Genomic DNA, 13489 nt, shown 5'->3' on the forward strand with positions numbered 1-13489 from the left:
CCAGAGTGAGGGAGGAACACAGACTCTAAACAATGTAATTTTAGCTTTCTTATATTTCTCAAAAAAAAAAGAGAGAGAGAGAGAGAGATGGTGATTTATAGCTGTGGTTAAAATTAAAATGGGAACAAATGTTTCTGTTAAGCAAATATACTAAAACAGGACATTTTCACTTTCTGTGTGTAGCTAGTGCTTAGTGTGTTGGAGCTATGGCTGTGTACTCACTGAAAACTGCAACAGAACACCCAGAACTGGCAGTGTGATGGCGTTAGCAGCATCGTTTCTTCAGAAGGTGGTCTGTCTGAGCAACACTACCTCTGGAGGACTGTCAATGGCCATTGCGCCTCATCGAAGCTCAGCCCTTACTGTATCTTGGGAAGCCGAACCTTCTTGCTTTCCCAGAGTAGAATCAGGCAAATCTATCCCATCTTACACATTTAGGACATTTCATAGTTATCTGATTGTGAACCCATCTTCTTCTCTTGGAGGTTCCTCATGAGGGATACATTCATGTTGACGTGGTCTGTATTTCACCATAGCATCCTATGAGAGCTGCAGAGTGTAAGTTAGAGTAAGCTATCCTGAGAGTTCACCAAACGTCAGGAATGAATGAACAGATGTGGATGGATGGGTGGATGGATGGATGGGTGGGAGGGTGGATGGAAGGGTGGGAGGGTGGATGGATGAGAAGGTGGGTGGATATATGGGAGGATGGTTGGGAGGGTGTGTGTGTGTGTGTGTGTGTGTGTGTGTGTGTGTGTGAAAAATCTGGTTAGGAAAATTGTACCTGAAGAAGACACTTTCCTTGTCAGGATTTATAAAGTTGAGCATTGGATTTAAAACATACTAAGTACCTGTTACTGCTAAAGTACTAAAATTCTATGAAGCAGTTTGAAAGTAGATCTCTTCTTTCCCCCCTCTGCTAAATTGACAGTGGCTGGTTGGGTTTTTCTATTTGAGAAGATAGTAATGCTCTTGAATTAAAGAAAATTATCAATCTTCACTTTTACAGTGTAGTAAATTTTAAGAACTAAAGCATTGCTTGTGACATTTCCACTTTTTCATGATTTTTAAAAATTGAGATTGAGCCAAAAAAGAAAGATGAAGAGAAGGAGGAGAGGAGTGGGGAGGAGGAGGAGGAGGGGGAGCAGGAGGACTGGGGAGGAAGAGGAAGAGGGGGAGGAGAGTAGGGAGGACAAGGAAGAGGAGGAGAGGAGTGGGGAGGAGGAGGAGGAAGAGGAAGAAGAAGAGAACAACCATCCGTCAAGGACATTTTCCCCACTCCACTCCCGAGGCTTCTCCTGCCTTTCTTCCTGGTTCTGGGCCATTTAGAGGATTTAACAATGACAAATATACTGCAAACATGACTGGATGTTCTCTCAGGCCCTTGTGGATTTGATTTTATGAAAAAACTTAGACTTACTATAGGAACATATACCATTGAGCTTATTTTCCAGCGCACTAAGAACATTTCAGCCATGGATGTTCACGTGTGACATTGGCTCATGCAGGATAGGCTTCTGTATTTATACACTAAAATAATAGTTAGAAACTCTTACAGAATGTTTGAAAATATTCAAAGCTTTGAGAGAAGTTTTTCTTCATCAGTCAAGGTCTTTGAGATGGTATTAAAATAATGTCTAATAAAAATTGAGAGCAAGGAGACGTTTACTTTTTTGGGGGTGTGTGTGTAGTGTGTGTGCATGTGTGTATGGTGTCTGTGTGAAGTGTGTATGTGGTGTATGTGTAAGTGTGTGGATGATGCACACACCTGTGCATGGAGACTGAAGCCAGCAGAGGACACTGGGTGTTCTTCTCTGTCACCCTCTGTTCCTCTGAGGCAGGCACACTGTCTCACTGGGTGCCTCACTGGAGCTCTTGTTTGCGTGGCTAGCCCCCACAACCCTCCTGTTTCTTCCCGGCTTTCCCTGAATGTGAGCTCAGGTCTTCCTGTTTGTTCAACAAGCATTATTCTCTGCTTGAGCTCTCTCTCCAGTCCCAGGAACAACTCCTTACTGTTTCAAGTTAGTAGAAATTCTTTATCCACATCACTAGTCAAAATAAACCTTTCAAACTTTATGATCAGTTTGTGACATTGGATCATCAAATGCATGAATCAGAATTATGTTAAATAAGGCTATGCTAGGCGACTTTCACCTGTTCTAGCACAATCTTAGGGAGGATGAACAGTCATCATCAGCAAGGTAGAGAGGAAATGAATCCTTTAGTCTAAACCAACTAGGTCTCTGGTTGAAAGGTCCACTTGGTCCCCTTCTTTGGGTGTCTTTAAGCTCCTGAAGACTTCAGTCCCAGGAGCTACTCTTGGAGAGTTTTCTCACTAGAGGGCAGCATTTGACCAACTGTCCAAATACAAGGTTGCTGGTGAGTGGGGGATATCCATGCAGATCTCTTTAATAACTCAGTTAGCAGTCTTACACGGATTTCTAATTCGATTTGCTGGACTGGGACCCAATTTGGTTTGATAAGCCTTTAGGAAGGAATTTTAGGGATTTATTCCACTAATAAATATGAATTGTTTTTAGATAGGTATTATGTCAGGTTTGTGAGTCATGCTTACCCCAGCACTTCTATTACCTAGCCTTTTAAATGCACATACATTATTGTGTTCAATTATTTATTATTGTAACTGAATAAAACAAGAGCAGAGTTACTGCTTTAGCAGGCCTCTTTGTGTTCCAACCCCTGATGGCATCTATTGCCCGGTTACTGTTGTCTGTACTATTTTTCTTGGGATTTTCGTTTTCAGTGTGGCCTGTGGACATGCTGCAGATGGCTACAGGAGCAGCAGGTGGAGCACTGACTTGTGGGAGATGCTTTTCTTTTGAGCTGGTCCTTGAGATAGGATATTTTCCATTTTCCAGAGCGCACGCCTAGAGGCTAGCCCACTGACTGAGTTTAGGATCCCATAAGATAATACAATCCTTAATTTTGGAGGGTAAAAGAGCACGTCATTGCTCAATTCTCATCATTCTGTCAGTGTTGGGACCAAACTATTTCTCTTATTTTCCAACAGAGTTGAATGCGTGGTGGAGACACATGGCATGTTTGTGGTTTTCTGTGGTTGCCACAAATGCCTAGGCCAATCAACTATTACAAAGAGAAATAGTTTGTTCTGCTCACACTTTCGACCATGGTCAGGTGGACACGTTATTGTTAGGGCTCTGGTTGAGGTGAGCAGCGTGTCCTGGTGAGACTGTGGGACCGAAGGAACCATTTTAGTTCATGACCCGGAAGCAAAGCAGTAAAGGGAGGAGGTGAGTGTCCACTGCGCCTTTCAAGGATATGTGCCTATGATGGGAAACCTTCTCAATAGGGAAGGAAGCTCTTGGAGTTTTCACCACCTCCCAGCAGCAGCGAACTGGAGGCTAAACCTTCAACACAGAGACTTTTTCAGGGACATCTGATTGTCACATCCCACTGTTTGTTTCTCGGCGCATTGCTATGGGGGCCGTGTTGGAGAGAATGGTATCATCCTAAAGGGCCACTTAAATAGTGTTTCCTTTTTGACCTATAGATTATTGCTCAAGTGGCCTCAGCAGAAATTTAAGTTACAAACCTGTGCATGTAGTATGCATTCCCACATACGTAATGTGTGTAGACTGCCACCGATTGCTCTCTTTAAGTATGGATACAAATTTATTTTGGTGGCAGCATATTTTCTAGATGGCAATCATATCTGGGTCCTTATGGTACTGAAAGGGGCATTTTTCTGTACACGTATTTTATTTATTTAGTGTGTTATATATGTTTGTTTCTGTGGACGTGTGAAGGAGGGTACACATGGAGACCAGACGTGGTATCGGGGGCTTTCCCAATTGCCCTCCACCCTTCCTTTTGAAGCAGAACCTCTCATTGGCTACGGAGCTCATTCTTTCAGCTAAGGTCGGTTAGCCAACAGGCTCCGGGCATCCACTTGTCTCCAGGGTTAGCACTACAGGAGTGTGCTGCTGTGCCTGGCTTGTTAGAGGGCACTAGGGATCTGAACCCAGGTCCTCATGCTTGCATGGCAGATACTTACTCAACTGAACCATCTTCCCAGGCCCCAACTTAGATGAATTATCAGAAAGTAGTCTAAAAGACGCTCTTCTGGGATGCTAGGCTGGGTTTCTAATGACTATATAAATAGAACTAAATTTCTTGAAAACTGTGAATGTTGGGTAAGGTAATTTAGGAAGAAATACTTTTCACACAAAGGCCAGAGACCATTGAAGGTAGAAATGCTATGTATGAGATGTGTGAGCAGAAGTTTTTCATATTTTATTCTTCAGGCCTACCGGCCTTGGTTCAAGTAACCAGAGTTCACCTGATGTCTTTCTGGAGGGCATCAATTTTGGATATTTTTAGCTACTTCTGTTCCACTTCATCTGTTTAAAAGGCTATCCTAACCATTGTACTTAAAACTTATGTAGTGGGTCCTGTTGCTATAGTCCAACCTTGCTTTACTTGACCTTCAGCACACACCTGAGGTTAATACGTATTTTCCAGAATTACAGCTAAATCCTGTATGTCATAAAGAACGTTGGCTCCTTTAAGACGATCAAATTGAGCTAATTTAATCAAGTAGAGTTGTGAGTGACCAGACTAGATTGGGATGGGCGTGGTGCTAATCAGAGTGTTTGGTGATTGCCGAGACTGGAGGGTCTAGTAGGCTGCTTACACACTGTGCTGTCTTCCCATGTGTGAGGTCTACTTTTGGTCACTCCCACACATTTTCTTCACCTGTCTGTCTAGGCACTGTATGTCTGTGGACAAAGTGAGACCTATAGAAGCTGGATAGCAGAAAGGACTCTAGGTTACACTAATCTTTATATATGGAACAAACCTCTACCAAGTGCTTCCTCCACGACAGATTAATGGATGCTGGGAAAACAGGACACAGTTCCTGCCTTCACAAAGCTCTGAGTCAAGTATGGGCAGGAGTGGATTTCACACACAGAGGACAGCATCTGCGGTATGATGCAGGCAGAAGATGGAGCAGGTTTGGGGATGAGAAGCAGCCATATTTGTTCTGGGCGAAAGGATTTTATGGGATTACGGAGGTTGAAGAGTTTGGCAGGGGTGGTATCTTGAAGGGCCTTGTTGACGTCTTTCCCTTTCTATAGCTGTTCTTACATCACCACATGGAGTAGTGATTTGGGCTTCCGGCCTCACTCTGGGAAAGGTAGCATGGGACAATGGAGTCAATGCCAGAGCCGTGAGAGAAAGGCCAGCATTGGTGGAGAGGACAGACACTTGGGGAAGAGTGGTGTCTGTCTGGGTTCTAACCGTGGGTAGGTGGTGTCTGTCTGGGTTCTAACCGGGGCTGTTGCTCTACTAGATCAGTCACCTTGGGAAAGTGATCTCAGCTCTCCACACCCCAGTGTCCTTATCTGAAAACCAGCCATAAAAATAATCTCTACTTTCACAGGAGTTTTATAAAGATCAAATGAATTTTTCCTTGTAAAGTTATTAGAAATGACTTGATTAACATCTGAACAAAATATAGATAAAAATCTTGATGATTCCTGAGGGCCTAACACTTACATATTGTCACTTTTTGTTTTAAAAAGGATGTTTATATTTATCGTGTGTGTGTGTGTGTGTGTGTGTGTGTGTGTGTGTGTGTGTGTGTGTGTGTTACACACACGTAGAGGTTGGAGGACAACTTGTAGTTGCTCTTTCCTTCTCACGTAGGTTCCAGAGGTCAAACTTAGGTCATAGGCTTGGCAGCAAGTACATTTAACCTGCTGAGCCATTTTGCTGGCTCAAAATCTTGTCTATCTTAAAAAGAAACAGATGGACATTTCCATAGTTTGTGCGCATGTACATGATCTTGTGGAGGTCAGAGGCCAGTTTGAGGGAGTCAGGTTTCTCCTTCCACCATGTGGGATCAGGGATTGAACTCAGGTCCTTTTCCCCACCAAACCTCCTTGCCAGCCCTTCCTCATACTGTCCCTTCAGTTTGTCCCTTACCCTAGTCTGGTGGCAAATAGCTGTTGTTAGCCTGTGTTCACATGTCTGAACCACTGAAGTTGTAAAAGCATTGGTAAATGGCCTAGAACTAAAGCCCACGCTGTCACTGATCCCTCCTTTGGAAAGGAGTCATCGAGGAGAGTGACCGGTCATGGGATGTGCCAGGCTGCCTGGGGAGCTGATTCCTGATCCCCATGGTCCTGAGTGAGTTCTCAGCTCAGGATCTGAATCCTCATCTTAGAGGAGATACCATCTTCCAGGGTAAGCGAGAAAGTCCCAGAAGCCGTTGTTCAAAGATAGCCTCCTTCAGAAGTGCCCAGGAAAACAAAATGCTCCTGGTTGTTGAGGGAGGCAGGAGCGGAGCTTTGGTTTTGTTCTTTGGGTCTGTTCTCAGTTGGCGTCACAGGCCTGTGGACTGGGGAGAGGAAGCACTGTAGCAGTCAGCCCTGCTCTCAGCACCTAACATTTGCGGAGGATACGGAGAGTGCCCGTGTGGGCGGGATGAGCATTGCACAGGGAGCAGTCTGTTTAATCCTCACCACAGGCCTAAGAGTGCTATCACCATCGCCACTGATGGCCACACAGACCAATGTCGACAGTAGCTGCCCACAGCCAAACATCACAGGACACTGGCTTCGGGTTGTCTGTGGGTGAACCTTGAAATCTTTTCAGGCTGTGTAAAGTAGGGGAGCAGCTGAGCTTGTCTAAGTTGGCGTTTCCTCATCCATAAAACAGCCACAGGAAGCTAATCCTCAGGGACAACAAGACACTAAATGAAAATCCATTTGTACAGTGCCTACTGTGGTGCCTGGCATGTAGCAGGTGTCATCAAGAGAGGCAGGCTGCTGTTTGTCTGTCTGCACATGCTCACAGGCAGGATACTTCTCTTGGTGCTTGCTCCGGTCAATGGCTCATGGGGGCAGGGCTGCTTCACTTTCATTATTTCATCATGAAACACTGAATGAGTTCTTGTTGGTCACTGAGCCCTGTGGGGGAACATAAGGCCCATGATCAGAAGCAAATGTGTTGAGCAGGTAGCATGCTGAAGATATATGGAGGGTGCTTGGTCTGGGTGGGCTGCAAACACGTCACAGAAGTCAGTAATAGCGGCCAACATTTACATGGTACTTTCTGTTTACCAGACATGGTATGTTTGCCCGTTGGATACATGGGTAAACTGAGGTACAGAGATGCACTCAACTCAGAGAAAGCCAGGCTTAGGGTTTAGACAGCCAGTTCCTGGGCACCTGTGCTTGTCAGCTGTCCTTGAATAACGGGAAGGACAGCGGCAACAGTGGTGGCAACCACTGAGCACCCAGCACGTTGTCCTCTTCTGTGCTCATAGCACCTCTGTGGACTGTGAGATGCATGCGGATCTGGGTTTTGAAGTTGAGAGAACAAAAACTGAGAATTGCCATTCCACAATGAGGAAGAAGCTTGTCTAAGGACTTGTAGTTGGTAAGTCACAAATCTGGGATCCAGACTCAGGGTGAACCGTCTCTCTGTGTCTTCATACCACTGTCCTTGTCACCCATGAAGGAGTACTGATGAAGAAGGGTAGCATCCCAGGTAGCCATGGTGATCAGCCATAAGATTGCCAGCATCTAAAGGGACCATGTTTGGCAGAGAGAGACAGAGAGAGAGAGGGAGAGAGAGAGAGAGAGAGAGAGAGAGAGAGAGAGAGAGAGAGAGAGAGGGAGGGAGGGAGGGAGGGAGGGAGGGAGGGAGGGAGGGAGGGAGGGAGGGGGAGAGAGAGAGAGAGAGAGAGAGAGAGAGAGAGAAAGAGAGAGAGAGAGAGCAGAACATACAGAGGGAGGATGAAAGACAAAGTTTGAGCAATGATCCTGGCCCTAGAGGCAAGACTTCAGTATTAATCTCCTCCAACCCTGTAGGCACTTCAGGCGTAGGTGAGGGGGTGTGTTCAGATGAAGGTGATTTCCCCCTCGAGTCAACCCAATCCTATGTCTGTTGACTTCCTATACTTATTTCAAATCTCTGTGCCCTTGCTTCTGTTTTTCTTCCAGCTTGCTGTAAGAGTAGGGTTTCCAGATTAAGCAAACAAAACACAGGATATATGCCAATTATGTTCAGTTAAGCAATAGATAATTTTTCAGTATAAGAATGTCATGCACATCTTCATGTATGCAACTCATATGTAAGAGGACTATGGAAAGGCATGATTCCCAGTCATGGGGCTGGGCAACCTTGGTGGTGACTTTGTAAGTTTCATAATCTCTATATATTCCTTTGCATGGATGGAACTCCCTCCTGCCTGGTGCTTGGTCATGCAGGGAAAGTCCTCATGGTCAGGCTTTGCCTCCTCGAAATTCCTAAGTCCTCCTCTGATGACCAATGGGAAAAAGAATTCACAAAGGAAAATGGTCTTTTAAAGATTTATTTATTATGTATACAGTGTTCTGCCGGCATGTATGCCTGCATGTTGTAAGAGGGCACCAGAGCTCATTATGGATAGTAGTGAGCCACTGTGTGATTGCTGGGAATTGAACTCAGGACCTCCGGAAGAGTAGCCAGTGCTCTTAACTGCTGAGCCATCTTTCCAGGCCCTGGAAACTGGTCTTAATATATTATGCCATCAGTTGTTAGCAGGTACCCTGCCCTGTCGTACCATATGTGGTCCTTGCTTGGCTTCAGGAGCCTTCTTGAAAGTAAGGCATCATTGTTTCCTGGGCCCACTCTCTATGATTGCTGTCCACGGTCCCCTTCCTTCATGGCATGCCACCTTCGATATGGGCACGCAGCCAGCCGAGCAGATGGCAGGGAGTCTTGGCATGCCAGGAAACCATTAGGTTCATCAGTGCGAGCAACGGGAGCAAGTTCCTATCTGCAAATGTGAAAGCAGCAGCCCTCGGAGGGCAAGAAGCAAAAGCCCTTTTGGTCCAGGGGAGCTGACCTTTCGGGCCCAGATGCAGTCTCTGCTGAGCTGCAAGTTTAGAGCTCTGTGGGAAGGAATGGCCTCAGGAGACACGGAGATGGATGGGAAAGGGCTGCTGAAATAGACAAAGTTTCATTTCTGCTTGACTGGAGGCACCGAGGGCCAAGACTGCTGTGGGTGACAGCAAGTGGGTCCAGCAGGAACCTGCTTTCCATTTCTGGTGAGAAATCCCCTGAAGAGCAAGAGCAAGTCTGCCAGAGGACGGGGGCTGTGCTCTGCTTTCCTGCTCCGGAGATCACAGTGCTCCCCTAAACCTGAAATTCTTGGGATTTGCTGACCGACCCAACAGACACCGAAAGTAAAATGAAAGCATTTCCCTTCAACTAGTGGAGAGGGTTGAGGAAGCAGAGGAAGAGTGGAAGTGTCTTGGAATCCTAAGAAGGTGTCCGTTCTATTTTCTTGCAGCCTTATTTTTTTTTTTTCTACTTAAAAGCACAGGGTTGCTTGGTAGAATGTTTAGCTTGCATGAGGCCCTGAGTTCAGTGCCCCCCACTGGGCATGATCCCAACACTCAGGAAGTTGAGATGGGAAGATCAGCAGTTCAAGGCCAGCTCTGACTACATAGCCAATTCCAGGGCAGCCTGTACACCATGAGACTCTTGTCTCAGATTAGCATAAAAGTAAGAAATCTTGTGTAGAAGTGTGTGGCAGACGTCTCCTCCAGCTCGTGCATCTGAAAGGCTCCTCCTGTCAATAATTTGTTATGTATCTGTGCAGAATTCTTTCTTGAACAGCAGGTGCCCACTCTGAAATTATAGTTTTTCTTTGATCAAACAACTTACTCTTGCTCCTCACATTGCAGTATATATAGGCATATGTAAGTCAATACAAATATTTATATTTAATGATAACTAACCTGCCAGGCTTGAATCTTTTATTTATTTCTCAACTCCATAAAATTGCTGATCTAGTTTCAACAGTCACATGATCAGTTTCCTGCCATTCAGTGTAAAATGGTTTCTTAGTTACAAACATTAACATTGTGGTTGACGTATAACTCAGATTTTCTTGTATAAATGGTCCCCCTGACTCCTCTCAAGCCACTGATGTCCCTTAGTTTTCTCTTAGTGGCTCATTGCTCTTTCCTGACTTCTGGCCCACTTACCGAAGCATGTGCTATATGTAAGCACTTGGATACTTCATCTGTACTTCAAACCCATTTCTCCCCACCTGAGTCCCACTCAACTAATATCAAATGTACCGTCATGCACTGTATCACCTGTGTCAGAAATCTTTCTCTCTTCATAGCTCATCCGGTGCTGCAAGGTTTATGACATGAATGTTTCTTAGGAAAGATATTCATATCACTACTACATGCTCTAACCTCAGACCCTGAGACTGGGCCACAAAATCCAAGTCCAATCAAAACATGTCGCCACAGCCGAGACGTTCCCAGTTCTCTCTGGCCAGGCTTAGTCAGGAGGCGGTAGAATTTAGAGTTCTTGGAGGCTTTCTCCAGGGAATCCTTCTTTCAAAACACCCCTTTCACCCGAGAACTTGATGAAACACACTCCCTGAAGAGTGTCGGTGTGCAGCGTGTAGACTACCAAGAGCCATGTAAATGGTTACGTCTACCTTGACAGACAGTTAAGCAGGGTGAGGCTTGAGATTCCCTGTGGACGCTGAGTAAGAAAGGATGCCTGGAGAGAAGGGCCGCCTCTGTTTAAAGACGACCCAAGAGAGTATCTGTAGATAGGTCAAGATGCCAACTTGGAAAAGACCTTTTAATCTCTTCCAATGGCAAAACTAACGCATGATCTCCCAGCACTCGGGAGGCAGAGCCGGGCGGATCTCTGTGAGTTCAAGGCCAGCCTGGTCTACTCAGCGAGATCCAGGAAAGGGGCAAAGCTACACAGAGCAACCCTGTCTTGAAACACCAAAAACAAACAAACAAACAAACAAAACAAAACAAAACTAATGCATGATCAAGAGCACCAAGCTTCACTCCCTATATTAAGGCTAATATGGAAACATGTTAAGATAGATTTACCTAGATACCTGACTTTATCTTAAAACAGAAACAAAACCTTAAGCTTCAAATAGCTGTCTCATTCCTGGCTTTAGTAATCCTGTGTCCTGGTGTGTTAAAATCTCTGAGAGAAGCCGGGATGGAGGAGTGAGCCTACTTGCTACTTGAGATCATTATTTCTGCATCACTTAAGAGCTGGGCAGTGCTGTTAGAAAGAGAGCTGCAGGTTAGATTATCCTAGGACTGCTCTTTCAACCATAGCCAACCATCAAAGGCAACAGTCCGTACAATCTTGCCTTTTCTACCCACTGGCAGAGACTGGTGGCTGCAGTGACAAGGTCACATCTTCATTTATCTTCACGAATTAGTCCACGTTTTAACTTCCCACCTGGACAGAGCTATTGGAAAAGAGGGCTATTTCTAACGGCTGTCAAGGACTTGGGACCTATGCTGGTGAGACACCATCAGGAGAATAGCTATTTTGTAAGAACACCAAGGATCAGAACCATCAGATGAAGAAGAACCCTACTCTTCACAGACGGCTACATCTGGAGTTGAGCAGATTGTGGTCATAAAGACTGTGGGCTGTGGAGAGGCGATCCTGGGCTGGCACAGTATGGGTGAACAACCATGCCAGAGGAACCCAAACCACCCATCACCAGTGGAGAATCCTGAGGTCAGCAAAAACTCGACCAGCCTCCTGCTGCATCTGGTACAGCTTTAGATGTTTAGGACTTAATAGTACCTGTGGGAGCAGGTACTAGGTCCATTCTGGAAGTCACCTGAAGCATAGGCTCAGGAAGGAATGACAATGTTCCTTTTGGGGAAACTGAGTCAGCATTTGGTGTCTGAGTCATTGTGTGTTTATAAAGTAGGAAGCCAGACTGTGGTGTTTAGTGCTGGGCTGTGCTTGGCCTCAGAGCAGATGTTCGTCCTTATGTTCTTTACATTGTTAGGTACAGAGTTGGCTCTCGGCACACTTGGGGGAGATCAATGGTAAAAACTGAGGCAGCTCTGGCTCATGGGACGTGAAACGGTGACACAGCTTTGCCATCAGTACCGGATAGGGCGGGACCCGTGGGCCGCTCTGGGGCAGATAAATCCTTTACCTCTATGATGAGAACTACGTGTTTGTCTCAAAACTGACGTTCTTGTTTGTAATTTAAAAAGCTATTAAGAGATAGAACAAACTTGTTTTAGGTGGACGATACGCCAAATTCTACCAAGGTTCTATTTGTGGGGTCAAACAGAGACTGGCGTTATTGAGTAGTTATAGCCATAAGCACTGAAGCTGGCCTGTCCTTTCCTGCTAATTAACGGCTTTAAGTGGGCTGGAAAGATTGAATTGTCCAGGGCCTAGACCATTCCATTTTCAGTATTTAAGTTTATTTTCTTAGCTTCTTTCGTGTAAATATAACCTCCACTGTTTTTCCATCTGGATGGCTTTCTTCCTTTACCTCTAAGTAAACCTTGTCTTGCACGTTAACAGTAAAGTGACGCCATGGAGGAGCACACTCCCCAGCCTACCATGGACAGGTAAGCTGATGGAATCAATCACGTACATCCCCCTTCAGCTTTTCCTTTGTTCTTTCAGATCAAAACCACTGTTTCTTAAGCCTTGGTCTTTCCGGAGGTAAATGTGATATGGATTTTTGAAGGAAAAATGTTTTTGTAGCTTATTCCTCACTTGTTCATGTCCTTGAACTTTTCTTGCAAGAACAGAATCTGAATACCGGCAAACCACTAGTTGTTTTTCTGGCTTGGGAGAGTGCAGAGAACAAAATCTTTTATTTCGTTGCATTACAAAAATTCTCCTTATTTTGGGGCTGGAAAGATGGTTCAGCAGTTAAGAGCACTTGCTGCTCTTACAGAGAAACTGGTTTGATTCCCAGCACCTCTATGGCAGGTCACAAGTCTATAACTCCAATTCCAGGAGATCCAACGACCTATTCTGGACACATGGGCAATATGCACATGTGGTGTACTTACACACATGCAGGCAAAACACCCATATGTATAAGATAGAAATTAATTTTAAAAATGCTCCATATTTTAAGGTGCAATTAATTACTACACCAGTGTCTATTACCCTCTATTAAAATACAACTCTGACTTTTCTTTCTCTCTTCCTTCTCATCCTCCCTCCTCTCTCCCACCCTCCCTTCCTCTCTTCCTTCCTTCAACAGTGCCTCACTCTGTAATCCAAGCTGGCATAGATCTCGTGGCAATACTCCTGCCTCAGCCTCCAGAGTACTGTGATTGTAGGCATGAAACCCCATGCCCAATTTAAAAGAATAACTTTAAAGAAGGCTATTTAATTTAAAGAAATTTAATATTTGCTTTGTATTCCAATAGACCCTTGCCAACACTCAGCATTTCACTTGTGATATAACAACCATAAGGCTTTAACGGTCCTGTAAAGAGCCTGGCCACACAATATGCGATGTCTCAGCACGGTTTGAGAGCAGAGGCAATGGCGAGCAGGATTTGGTAGAAGGAAGAATGAACTTTGACTCTTCAAAATTCCATGTAAGTAATAATTATAATGAGTGTTTTAGGGGGTTACTCCCGAAATTAGTACTCTTTAGGTTTATACA

This window comes from Peromyscus californicus, unplaced genomic scaffold (genome assembly GCF_007827085.1).
Source record: "Peromyscus californicus insignis strain IS unplaced genomic scaffold, ASM782708v3 Scaffold_13__1_contigs__length_99412109, whole genome shotgun sequence".
Taxonomy (NCBI): Eukaryota; Metazoa; Chordata; class Mammalia; order Rodentia; family Cricetidae; genus Peromyscus; species Peromyscus californicus.